The sequence below is a fragment of the Gallinula chloropus genome, assembly GCF_964237585.1.
Source record: "Gallinula chloropus genome assembly, chromosome: 7".
Lineage (NCBI taxonomy): Eukaryota > Metazoa > Chordata > Aves > Gruiformes > Rallidae > Gallinula > Gallinula chloropus.
The window spans coordinates 4,466,568-4,480,301 of record NC_140092.1 but is presented as its reverse complement, the minus strand read 5'-3'; positions in this window follow the sequence as shown (position 1 = coordinate 4,480,301).

The following is a 13,734-nucleotide window of genomic DNA, read 5'->3' as shown; positions in this document are numbered from 1 at the left end:
GATATCTTCTAGCCAGAAATATTTCCTTATGAGGCATTTGGTATTTCAGGAAGTAGGTAAAGAAACATCATATAAGAATGGGGAAAAATGCTGAAGAGGAAAAAGAACCTTGGAGAGAGAGAGAGGGAGAGAGACAAAATGTATGTGTATGTATACATATGACTATCAAGTTTTATCCATCCCCAGCTATGAAGGAAAAGCAGATGTAATTGTGGAACTCAGATCCATTGTTTCTTTGAACCTTGGTCCACATCCCTTGTACTGCATCTGAACCAAGTCCCTAATATAACAGAGAACAAGTTACTTTAACAAGTTAATCTAGTGCCAGTAGAAAACTCACAGTCTCTCTCAAATACAGAGATTTGCTTTGCTTCACTTCTATTCAATTCCACAGAGCTATAGATTTCCTGACTCTCATTCTCTAACATTGTGCCAAACATGTTCCAGATTCTTACCTTACCATATCACGACAGGATCTTTCCAGCCCATGAGAACAGTCAACAAAGCTCTCTCCCCTTCATTTCCTGAGCTACTGGCAAAAGCAATTTCGTTTTCAGGATGTTAACATTATTATTTCTGGCTAAGAAAACAATAATTCATTGTAAAAATGCTGATAATGTATCAGCAAGAAAAAGGTTGGATTGTGGTTGCTATCTTCCAATACAAATTTATATGGAGCTTTTTGCAAATTAAGGCACCCGTTCAAGAAACAGTAAAATAATTGCTGAAGGCTGTCAATGAAACAAAGAGCATCTCAGATTAACTAGAAAAATGATCTAAACCCAAACATCCTAACATCAAACTAACAGGAAGAACTCTCAGTTTTAAACCCAACTGTTGCTTTTCACTGAAAAGCTGGTGTTTTCTTACATATCTATTATTGCATTGTCTGACAGTTCAGTGGTGCACAGTGAGACCCACCTGCCCCAGGCTCCTGCTTGCTTAATACATCAGGTCAGATGCCTGTTGGACACAGGTGAAGCAGACACTCAACTTTCCTTCTACAGAAATCACAAAGCAAAAGGTTTGCAGAAAGGTTTGTGTAGGTTTACATCATCCTTTGTGTGAACCTCACTCCAGGGCTGAGGGATTTAGAAGTATCCCCAGTTTCCACTGTCCAGGAACAGCTTGAAAAGGCTTTTAAACTCTTGAAGACAACATTCCTAGGAAAATCTGCTCTTTCAAAACTTGTGAATAGCACAAAACCCAAGCAAAGTATTTTCCAACCTATAGTATCAGTGTTTCCATTCTTTCAATTCAGACTAAACATAATAATACAACTACTATCCAGCAACTCTAATTACATTACAAAATAAAATAAAACCTTTAGACAGACATTAAATTCATGATCTCCTTTATAGAATGAACAGAAATTACAGGTTAGGTTCTTTTTTCATATTGTTTCTAAATGCCTCAAATTCTGTTTTACCCAGGGAATTTTCCATTGCTTTTGTATTAACTAACACCTCCTGATTCCTCACAAATGCTAAACAAAGCCTTTCTGATCATTTAATTACAGTCCTCTTGGCCCCATTAGATAACTTCCTACAGAAGTATTAGTGAGTTTTAATTACAGCAAGAAAACTTATGAAACTTCTGAAACTTTATATATATAATCTGGACAGTGAGTTAAGTAAGTGTGCTTTCTTTAGTAGCTCAGCTAACCTTAAAGTTCCTTTCCATTTCTGTGACTTATGGTGCTGGGTATCCTTTCTGTGCAACGTAGAAATCAAAGCACCTTTGAATTAATGGGTTTCTTACTTATAGACCACTCCATGTTATATATATGAAAAGTTTATTTGTATTGTAGGATGGTTTTGGTTTGTTTTGAGCTTAGGCAAACAAAGAACAATCTTTTTTAAGCTCAATAGTATTATAAAACTCTTTCAAGAAATGACAGACCTTAACCTTAATGCTTGAAAGTTTTTGAATGCATACTTTCTCTTCTCAGGTTTCTTACTGTCTTCCTTCTCTTTGATTCCAGCACTTAAATAACTCTGCTCATTTCTACCTCTTTCAGAGCATGCTCAAAAATCTGCCTGAGCACACATGTTGTAAAATTTTCTGTTCCTTCTCCTTTCATTCAGTGGCTTCTCTCCTCACTTGAGAGGAGCATCTGCTAAAAGAAGGCACCTACATATTTTATTTCAAAAAACAGAGGTGTGCTCACCAAATTCTCTTAAAACATAAAGCAATGAATTAAGAACCCTTATTTCTGCAACAGTAACGTAGGGCTATTAGCCAGAATATGGAAGGTCACTTCATTTCTGTGCTAGATAGTGAATTAACTTTGCAGGGGGGTTGGAACTTGCTGATCTTTAAGGTCCCTTCCAGCCCTAGCCATTCTATGATTCTGTGAAATTATTTCATCTGACTGAAAGCATTCAGCTGACCAATTTTTGCTGCCTCAGAGGCCACACAAAACACTGTCACAAGACAATTCCTTTCAGTTAAAATGAAAGAGTGAGGAAAACCAACCAAAGCTGGTTTGTAACTCTTCCTCATAGTAAGTTGTGAGGTTCTTTGCAAGTAGTTTCAAAAAGTGCCTCCAAGGCTTTCAATTAACCAGAATGAATTAATGTTACATTAGTTTTTTTGAAAGGAAAAAAATAATACTTAGAGTAGGTATGACTATATTACAAAGACCAACTTCAAAACACTCCTAGAAATGGCAAGTTGAACCACAGCAACACTATTTTTAAGCTCTGATCAGATCAACTGGACACACACAATTTTTAGAGAACTTACAAAGTTATCAGAATTAAATCATTATGATTGAATAAATGAAAAAAACCCATTAACTGATTAATGTTCTTCTTGAGCACCTTTTGCTCCTATCCAACTGTTTATTCTACAAGTGGTCTTTTAGAGCAGGGTTTATATACATATCTGCATATACATGTAGAAATTTATAATTCTAGGAAGGTGATACTGACTCAAAAAAGTGAGTCAGTTGGACAATGTTTTCTGATGAATACAATAGAAGCCCAGATGGAAAAGGTGAACACTCCCACTAGAAACAAGTATGGGGGGGGGTATTTCAAGTTTTGATGGTAATTATTTCAGAATTTGGGGCGGGGGGAGTGAAATAGAAGGAGTTATCAATTATTATAGACAATTTATTTTACATCCAAGCTGTGAAGATGTAATACCAGGGATCTAACTGGTTGCACTACTGGTTAAAGTTTTGCTGTAATTGTTATGCCAGAAAATATCTTCAGTAGTAGTAAGGTAACTTAGTGTCTTCCAAACTATGCCTACTAGAGACTTAAAAATACTGAGAAGCAAACACTTAGAAACAGTGCAATTATTAGGTTGTAAAATTTTATAAAATCTAGAAACTTGCAAATGTTTAACATATTATAGTGCAATGAGCTGATGAGGATGTGAGAAAGAATCCACTGGGGTTTGCGCCACTCACTATACATATGTCAAAAAAAAGGAATGAAAATCCCCCAAACCCACACTGAGGTCAGGAAGACAAAAAAACTCTAAGGGTCAGTGATACTGCAGTCTTGAAAAGCCCATGTAATTTAGCATTTAGCAGAAGATGGGTAAAATACTGGCTAATTAGTAGCTGAGCTAATGAAACAGCAAGTCCATGAAAGATGGAATAATGTGCTGAAAGTTTAATTAAGACATTAGGGTTGTAGACATAAACAATTACAAACTAAGACCAGAGCCACTGAAAGAACCTTGTTGAACTCTCCTTGATCAATTGCTAGAAACCCAAGCACTGTACAGCTCCCACTGACAGTGGGTGATGAGATCCATGCATGTCGGTGCAAAGCCAGCTCATAGCCAAATTAGGCAGCAAACCAAAGTCAGGATAGTGTTGTAACCTGTTGCAAGTGTCATGCTTGCCCTACTTGAAAAGCAAGAGTGTCCAGTGAAGGAGCTGCAAACTAAGCCAAAAAGCAGGAGTATACAGCAAAAGTGGGTGTCTCTGAGGCCAAGACCAGAGAGGGTTAACAGACACCACTTAAAAGGAAAAGAATGAGAAGGAGTGGGGAGGGGGGCACAGCAGCACAGAGGATCATGTAAAAACACAGTAGAAAAAAACCCTAAAAACCTTCAAAGCACAAGCCTTGTTAAAACCATGTAGCTGAGGGAGGACATAAAAAGAATTCTTATCAGAAAGCAACATAGATTTGTCGTTAAAAAGCTGCATAAATTTTCCAAATTTTCAGCCAGTGTGAAAAACAAACTGTTCAGGGTTCTTCCTTTCTTAGATTTATTTAGACCAAGCTGAGGATCAGGTGGGGGTTTTTTGGTTTGTTTGGGTTTGGGTTTTTTTAACCTTGCATCTCATTGCTACCATGGATGCATTTTTCTGTAAAATTCATACTTAAGGTTGAACCTAAGGCATTGGTGCGTTAAAGCAAAGAACAGTAAGATGGTTTTAGAGAGAGGAAATTTCACGAGAGAATTTTTGGCAATCAATCTTGCTATTTAAATTGTCATAATTAGAAGGATCTCAGAAAACTGTTGAGCTCTAATAGCAAGAGCTGACAGTGAAAAAAAGTCCTTGTTGATGCTAGGCACTGATATATGTTGCAAAGTCCTGTGAGATCTTTATTCCCAGATGTCCAGGATAGAGACTGAGTGAGAATGAACCATGGTCCTTTCTGGCATATGCATATAGATTTCCCTTCCTTGGAAACAGGTTCCCTGCACGTGCCACTTTGCAGCTGGAATGAGGTCAGGGTGTATCTGCATGCCCCAACCAGCTCTTCAGGAACACTCCTCAGCCACAGTTAGCCCAGATTTGCACTAATGCAATGGAAATCAGGATTTGTCTTTTGCTCAGAACCTTTCTCCATGATTGACACAAACCATAAGTTTATCTGCCAGTGAAGAAAATCCAGACATGGCCAGTTGTATACATTTACCTGCTCAGTCAATAGAGTCTCATTTTACTGACTAGGCAGTCCTTCAGCCCTGCCTTCACACAGCACCTAGAAGAGCAGATCCCTTCTCTTAGCACAAAATGCTGTAAGACAAAGTGTGTTACATTTATGTATATGCAGCCCTCCACACAGCCAAAGGGGGAATTTACATCTTTCCTTTATAACTCCTGCCCAGCGTGGCCTTTTCCCTGTGCCAAATGTCAACATCTTATTGCTGTGTGACTTTCAGTTGGCTGTATTCCTACTGTGCTGGCATAAGTCCAGTAATCTGCTGATCCGACAAATAAAAGTTGCAGCAGAATTTGACCCTGAACCGTGTTTCTCAGTACTTTCCAAATGTGGCTGTTAACATTTACTTCTCCAATCATTCAACTCCCTTGCCAGTAAAACACTTTGGAAGGTTCTCTACTTTTCCCTAGGGCATAACTTCCCTGTTCATGTGAGTTCTTTCTGCATGATTAAAGCCACTAGTATTACTTATTTACCTAGCTTTATTCACAGAGAACAATAGATTTGGTATTATCCACTTCCTGCACGGAGTCAGGGAAACACATCCCCAGCATGTGCACCTCCCCTGCTCCAGTGGAGACGACAGAAGAGCATGTATTCTGTCCAAAGTTTTGCTAAGTGTAAATCTCAACCCAGATTTTCCTAAGAACAACAGCTATGAGAGCGGACGCTATTTTCCATGTTATTAAAAGTGCTGAAAATGTTTTTGTTAAATTATCCTGTCTGATTTTATTTTTTTCCCCCTTCTGGTAGAACAGGCTATAGTCAAAGAATGCTGGTGGGTAAATAATTTTTGGCTGGTTTCAGTGAATTATAGCGTGCTACAGTTCAACCCTCAAATTAGTCACTCTCAGATAACTGATACAAACACTCGCAGACTCACCACAAGCTTTCCTACTGAGATAATAACACTCATTAATTAAGATGACCACTACAATAAGAGGCAGGAAGACAAAGATGCAGACCAGTTACTGTTGTCTGCTCGTGCCTTTCTAGACTTTCATCTTTAACGGATAAAACAGAAATCTGATATCAAGCAACTATCATCCAGACAAGTATGGGTCATGGGGATTGTTCCTCCTGCAAACATACATTTGTGGCTGCTCTCAAATGTTCTCCCAATGCATTGTTTCACTAATTTCATCTGCATACTAATTTCAGAAGCACAGCCTGTGTTTAGTTTTGCTATGTGCAGCGATCTGCAAATTAGCTGTTGTAGTAATTTACATCTAAGTCCATCCATGCCAATGAGTTGCTAAGCTATTGCTGTGGCATGACTGCAGTTGTACCATTTATTTATTATGGCTTGGTCTGCATGCAGTACTAATTCTACACCTTAAAATATGCCCACTTTACTATAGCAGTTAGCATAGATCAACGGTATGACATATGCTATATTACTTATCTGCATACAGATCTGTATTACATAAACCATCAAGACAGCACTACAAGGCCTACATTTGCCATGTCTCATGTCAGATTTTGGTTAGTTCAGGTGGCAGATTTAGCTTTTTCTTACCTCTGTTACTGTAAAAAACCACTCTAAGATGATAAAGTGTGAAAACCTGGCATGTTTCTTTACCAAAATTTCCCACAGTAAGATTAAAGGACAGAGGTAGAATTTCACTGCAAGAAAAAATCAGCTCCAAGGATACAAAAAATATAATTCTATCATAGAAAAACTGAAAGAAGGCTGAAAGATTTGCTTAATGCTGCTATATTCATACTTGGCCTCAAAGATTTGGGTCTTTTTGCGTCGTTTCATGCAAAGACAAGGAGATCAGCTTGTCCTGAGTGTGTCATTCCAGGCTGCAATCAGCGTCTTTTCACTCACTTGAACGGCAGGGAATGAGACCTCAGACTGCATTAGTATGAACCTAGAGTAACCCCACTGAAATTGGTGGAAGAGTTTGGAGTGCATGTGGAAACAGGCCAACATTTGGCACTCCAAGACCAAACCAGAAAATTCCAGTCTGCTCACCAAGTGCTGATAGACTGTGGTTGGTTTCATACTTCTACTTACACTGTGGCCAGTACAGTGTTTATCAGCTTGAAAAACCTGAAGATCTATTCATTCTTATCTCTGAAAAAGTTCCATATTTCTCATGTAACAAAAGGGTTTGCTGTACACCAAAAAGGCTTTCAGAATTAGAGAGAAAACTGAATTCTGGGAAACTGATAAAGACCTAAATAAAAAGGATATACATAAATATGTGTTATCATAAAATACATTTATTCTTTTATTTTCCTGAGAAATTATGACTAATGCAAATTAAACATTGTGGCATGTGATATTCAAAAGTATTAAAAAAAAAAAGGAATGTTTTACTATTTATATTATGCCCACATACAAACAAGGATAAAAAAATATAAATCACTGATGTCAGGCTGTGATGGTAGGGCAGTAAAGGTAAGGCTGTAATGGTAAGGCTCTACTGTCAGGTACTGTGACACAAGGCAATTTGAGCACTTTATAACTTATGCACACCCTTTTTCTTCAGAGGGATTGTGCTTCTTGCCCATTCTGGTTTGCACAACAATGGGCAAATGCTGACCTTGTCTTCTGGTGTTCACCAGTGGGAAGATGGGTATTGCCCTCTTAACTGCACTGGAGAACTATAATCTTCTTCTGCAGCTTGTTGTGCTCTCCTCACCATATTTTAGACCTGGTTTTGAATTATAGTAAGAAAAAATGTTTGTTCTGCTCTAGGGGTTTGACACATTTTATCCAGTCACCATGCAGGAATTCTAGGGGCTCAGTCCAAGGTGAGTCTTCAAAACACCCCACTGCCTCATTGTCCTGGATTCTGCTCAGCTTTTAAGAAACTAAACTCTTTCTTGACACTTGGAAACCAGCAAAACCAAGGTAATTTTTCAGAGATGGTAAACACATCTGTCTATTACCATGACAAATATCCTGAATGATTAAATTGATTGAAAGCACTCAAACTTCTCACCAAAGAAGTTCAGAGATTGGGTTTTTTTTTTTTTTGTCTGATGCAAAAAAGAAACAACAGTATTTTTCCTTAACTTCATTCTTAGAAACGGCTAAAGCATTAAAAAAATAATTTCCCAAGTCAAACATTCAGCGTGATAAATGTGTGCCCAAACACTTTAAATTTACCAAAGTTATACACTGCTATAAACATGGCCTTGCAGCATAAATGCATTTATTTTGATAAATATGTTTACACTGCAGGATATAAAAGGGCTAAGATATGAATTGGATTTGGGATTATCTACAAACTGGTAAACAGCACTGAAAAGAAATAATTGTTATGTATGTTTATTATACAACACCTAAGTTCTTCCTACAGTTTTACTTAGGGAAAATAGCTGATGTTATATCTATGACATGCATAGGTATACCTGTGTGCTTTAAGGAGTGCATTAACTGTTGTATGGTGCTCAACAACACACAGTTCCCATCCCATGTTCTGCCTCTGTCTGTCTGAGACCAGGAAAAGAAAGGGACACAACTGCAGCGTTTCTCCTCAGAGGGGTGACGCTTACATCTGCTGTGACAGGCAGACAGTGTCTGGTTCTTTCTAAAAAGAATGTCTACTGATGGGCAGCGATGGAGCAGCACAAGAGAGGAGCTGCTCAAAGAAAAGAAAGGGATGCAGGGAAGAAGAGCAGGGGCTAGCAGTGCAGAGCCATTTATTTTTCCCCAATAACCTTCTTTTTCTTAAGTCAATACATCAAAATCTCCATTCAGGACAAATCTCTTATTATACATTAAAAATTCAACGTGTAGGACTAATTTTGGAACTTGCGTATTTGTAGATAAATGTCACTTCTTCCCCCTCCTTGAAGAGATATTGGTTTTCAATTATTTTGTGGTTTTACAATTCTGTATGGATTTTTCTCACTCAGACGTTAGTAGATTCTGAACTTGGGAAAAAAAATTGCTTACAGTAGGAAAGAAGTCAAACTCCTGTAATTGCTAGATGGCACCATCCTGCCCTTTCGAGGTTAAAGCAAGACAGGCTGCGATTTTTTTTCTCTTTACCCTCTTTCAACACATGAGCCAGGAGCAGACAGTCAGTTGAAACAGTGATGATTACAGATGACAACTTGTAGCATGTGTTATCACAGCCAGTGTATACAGTAATTCTGTTAACAATGCATTTTGCTAACAACCATATGGATTCAGGGAAAATTGGGGTTTATTTTCTGGAGGAAATCAACTACAGACACATTTTGACAGTATGCCTTTCCCAGGGTCTGTATCACTCCAGCAGACTAAGGTTTAGTTTAAAAGATCTTTAGCAGTCTCTGGGTGAAAACTCTACCCCTTTAAAGCTAATGACTAAACGTGCATAGATGCTAGCTGAGGTTGCTATAATTACTCATGTAACTGTTGGACTGTCAAATATTTTAGGTTCAATTCAGCCTGTTCACAACCTGGCTAAAAGAAATCATCTCTCTCAATGGCTTTCTCTCTCCAGTTGTTATAATTTGTTTTAATCAAATAAATTCCATCACAGGCTCGCGGTCAGGCAGGGATGTGGCAGGTTCTTGAAGGTGCCAGATGTGAGCCTGGCTGAGCTGGAAGTTTTCCTGAGGTTACTGTGAATTTTCCGTTCATCTCTTGGAGGACACAGCCCCCCTAGTTGGCACTTCAAACGTAACAACCGAGGGTCATTAAGGAATAGCTGGACATGACCAGCCTGTAGGAAGTGTTGAGAGGGAATTACCCAGTTTAAAGTATCCCTGGATAAAAAACTGTATAGACATGTCTGGGCAAAGGCATGGCTCAACCACAGAAACTGAAATTTAAGGGACCGTAATGGGTAAAATCAACATTGCCATACAGAAAGCTAAAGAATGAGGAAATGAGAAGCCATGGGACAACTCTTGCTATGTCTTGGTGGCAGCTTTCTCCAGAGACAACATAGCAAGGAGCCTCCCTCAGCCTTCAGCAGCTATAGCAGTGTGGGACAGATTAGCTGTCCTACAATCCACTCTGACACCTCAATGACAGCTTTAGCCAAATTACCATCCAGACAAAATAGCCTGGGGTCACGGGTTAAGTGTGCTGGTGTCATTAAGCTAAGTATAAGGAATAAACACGACCAATCTCCATAAATAACAAAGGCTGGGCAGGGAACGGCTTTTGAAAACCAGAAAATGGAAACAGTGAAAAAAACAAAGATGGGAAATATTTATGTTACTGTGAAAGCTGAGGGCAGAGCTCAGAAGGTAATCATTTACAGCTTGAAGACTTTTAACGATATTGCTACTAATTATGGAAGCATTTTAAAAGCTTTGGGTCAGATTCTTCAGATTCGCTGATGTAAATCCTTTTGGAGAAGTCTGATCATCCTTTTTTCACTGTTGTTGTGTTCTGTGGTTATTTGAAAGCCACCCAGTCAAGGTCCCTCTCCCAGCATGAAGCAATTCTGGGACCTGCAATACCAAAGGCAAAAAGCACCAACATCTTCACAAGCACTACTTTTCCACTTCCAGTTGCTATTTTTGGTAAATATTTTCCTAAATTTACCAGACTCTGTGAAATCAGCACAAATGGAGACTTCACAAAAGATGAAGTCACAGCTGCTCCATCATGCCTCAGCTTATTAAATAAATAAAAACCACTCTCTGTGAGTGACAGAAGAAAACTTGACTATTTTTCCAAGGTCCAGAAGAATATTTATCTGTGTATTTAAGACCGCAGCCTCACTTCAAGGGGATGTCCATTCATGTGAACAGAATGTCAGGAAGTGACAAATCCAACCTGCTGCTTTGGATAACTGTGTCAGCTGCAAAGATTTGTATTTTAAAAGTTACTGAGACAAGATATTACTAATCTAATATTCTCAGCAATCGCAATTAGATAATTAATGGCAGAAAATTTGCCTCTCTTATTCAAAGCCCCTCAGACTGGGAAGTACAGGATAATTGGAATGGCCAGGGAACCCCGAGAGCCTCTTTCACTGTCTCCCTCTCTGCCTCTCACTTTCTCTGGCTGCACGTGGTGTTATGAAACCATGAGAATAAAACTCCTGACTCTCATAACTCCACATATTCCTATTGCTCCAACACTTCTCTCAAAACCTTTTTAATGTCATTTGTCTGGGAAAACGGCACATTTCAGTATCATTCACTGAGACAGGCAGAACATCAAATATCCTGGAAACTGTCATTTCTATTTTCCAGGTAATAAGCAGTTTTCCTTGCAAGTATTTTAAACGACCCCTAAGCATAGTGTTATGAAAACCCCATGAATCCAGTTCTCCATCACACAATTCTCAGTCACCTATGAAGCTGTGATCCTCTTGACACTAGTTGTTACATTTTTCTCCCCAAATTGGGGGACATGAAAAAAAAAAAGTAAAACTCTAAAGCCAGGAAGGTCAGAACTGGAGTCGCTGTTACGCAGACCCAGGCGGACTCATACCAGGGAAATCAGGATGTGAGTGGTAGCCTCACCAAATCCGAATGATAGCACTTCACATTCCTTTGGAAAAACTGTTAATGACTGTGCAAGGTTGCCAGAGAAGAGGATAATCAGGTCTAAAATTGGAAGTTCTTTTCCTCACATTCAATTTTTTCCCCGATTCCCAGAGGAAGGCCACTCTTATTTCCCTGAAATGCAACCGTGCGTTTCTTATTTTTAACCTGCCCATTGTCATCTAGGTCATTACACAGTGATGATTATTCAAAAATTTCCTCTTCTTTTAGTAACTTGAAATGAATTTAACTTGCTGTGCTGCACATGAATTCAGAGCACACCCAGTAACAGGACATTTTCAAACAACCTTCAGTTGTGTGATTGATTTCCCTACGGCTGCTTTACGGGAGTACTAATATACTCAGAACTTCCCTGCCAACATGGATTGGCCTCTTGACTTACTTGTTTGGTAAGGGTATCTTCCCTTAGGCATTTACCTCGTTATATGCAATTAGCAGTTACCATTTTACCATCAGAGTTCACTGCCTACCTGTGCCTGCCAAGAGATATGCTCTCTTTCTCCTCTATGCAGACATTACTGGCCTTTTCTGCCACAGCATCACAAACCTGGCCCTTGTTATCAGGATCATATGTATGGACTTGGTATATGCACAGCAATACAGAGAAATTCTTAACAAGGTTCATCATGCAAGTACCAGAGACAACTGTCCCTGGTCCCCATGTGTCCCTGATTTCCACAGTGCTTCTGTCTAAAACCAGTTTAGTCCTGAATCCAAATATTTAATGGTATGAAGCTGTGACAGGGGAGGTTTATGTCGGATATTAGGAAGAGGTTCTTTACTGAGATAGTGGACGGGCACTGGAACAGGCTCCCCAGGGAAATGGTCACAGCACTGAGCTTGGCAGAGCTCAAGAAGAGTCTGGATGATGCTTCAGTCATCTGCTTCAGTCACTCAGTCACCTGCTCTGACTTGTCTGGCCCTCTGTGAAGCCAGGAGTTGATCTTGATGGTCCTTATGGGTCCCTTCCAACTCAGGAGATTCTATGATCCTATGATTTATATGTCTATAATAGTCCTCTTGATCGTAGAAAGCTCAACATAGGAGAATTCAAGACAGGAAAAAGTGAGCCAATTCTCCCCATATACTGTGCAAGTTGACAAGCACAGACACAACCCTGTAGTGTTCCTGGTCCAGTCCTCTGGGACAAGAGCACAATCCCAGCCCAGAGAAATCTCATTTGAATTAGTGGCTTACCACTTAGCCTGCTCTTTGCTAACATCTCCTGAGACTGAAAGTGTTCTGCTGCTGTTGGACATGTTCTACTTGAGAAATGAGCAGCTTGGAGCAATGGTCCATATGTGTACTGACAGAGCTGGGAGATGACTTCACAGGTCAGCTGCTCTTCTCTGAACAGGTGGATTCAAGTAAGAGCAAGACAGTACCATCACAGAGCATCTGGTACATGTCACTGATTAACACTGACCATAACTTGCCAGAAATTATTAGCACTGTAGGATGAGTCATTTTACCTCAACATATTCCAAGGGTAAAGAAACCACATTTATCTAGAAGTACCTGAGTCAGGTCTAAATGAGTTAGTTTAGGCTGCAGAACAAAGGTAGCCATGCTAGCACAGTGTGACACTTGCTTCTCGACAGAGATAATTAATCTGTACAGAGTGCAGTGGTAATGCAGCTATATTGTTTCTGGCAGCAGCCCAGCATGGGTTTTCCCACAGCTCTGTTGTTCTTTCCTTCAGGAACGTCAGCCCCACATCAGCAGCCACTTCCCAAGCATGTCAAGAGCCAGTTAGGTTAAAGAGGAGGCAAAGTTTGCTGCCAGTGGGGAAATACAGGTGATTTTTTAAAATCTGAATTACAGAAATGTACCACTCAAGTACACTTCCCATGTAACAGTCCCTCTGACAAAACTCCTCTTCAGAATCACAGGCCAGGTATTGCAGAGCAAAAAAAAAGATGAGTGAAGAGGAGAGGTTAGTAGAACTAAGTATTGGACTGGAGATTGTTTAGTGTTACCTGTGACAGGGAAAGAAGAGGATGCTTTGTAATCTCTACCTTCTCCTGAACAGAGATATCCATCTGACATCAGTGGTAGCATTTCAGGGGATTTCCATGGAGTGACATCATTTCATATCGGTCAAATTTTCTTTACATGAGCAAAAAAAAAATACATATTTTATCAGTAAAATATCTGATGTGTTTCAGAAGCAGCTGCTTGATAAGCTCAGTGAGTGCTGATTTTGTCAGTTTATTTGCTAGGTAAGATAACGGTTGTCAAGTAAGAGGATTTTGTTTCTTTTACCATTTTTCTGTTATGCCCATTATTGTTTTAAATTTCTATTATTAGTTCTAAAAGACTGCTATGAATTCTTTAT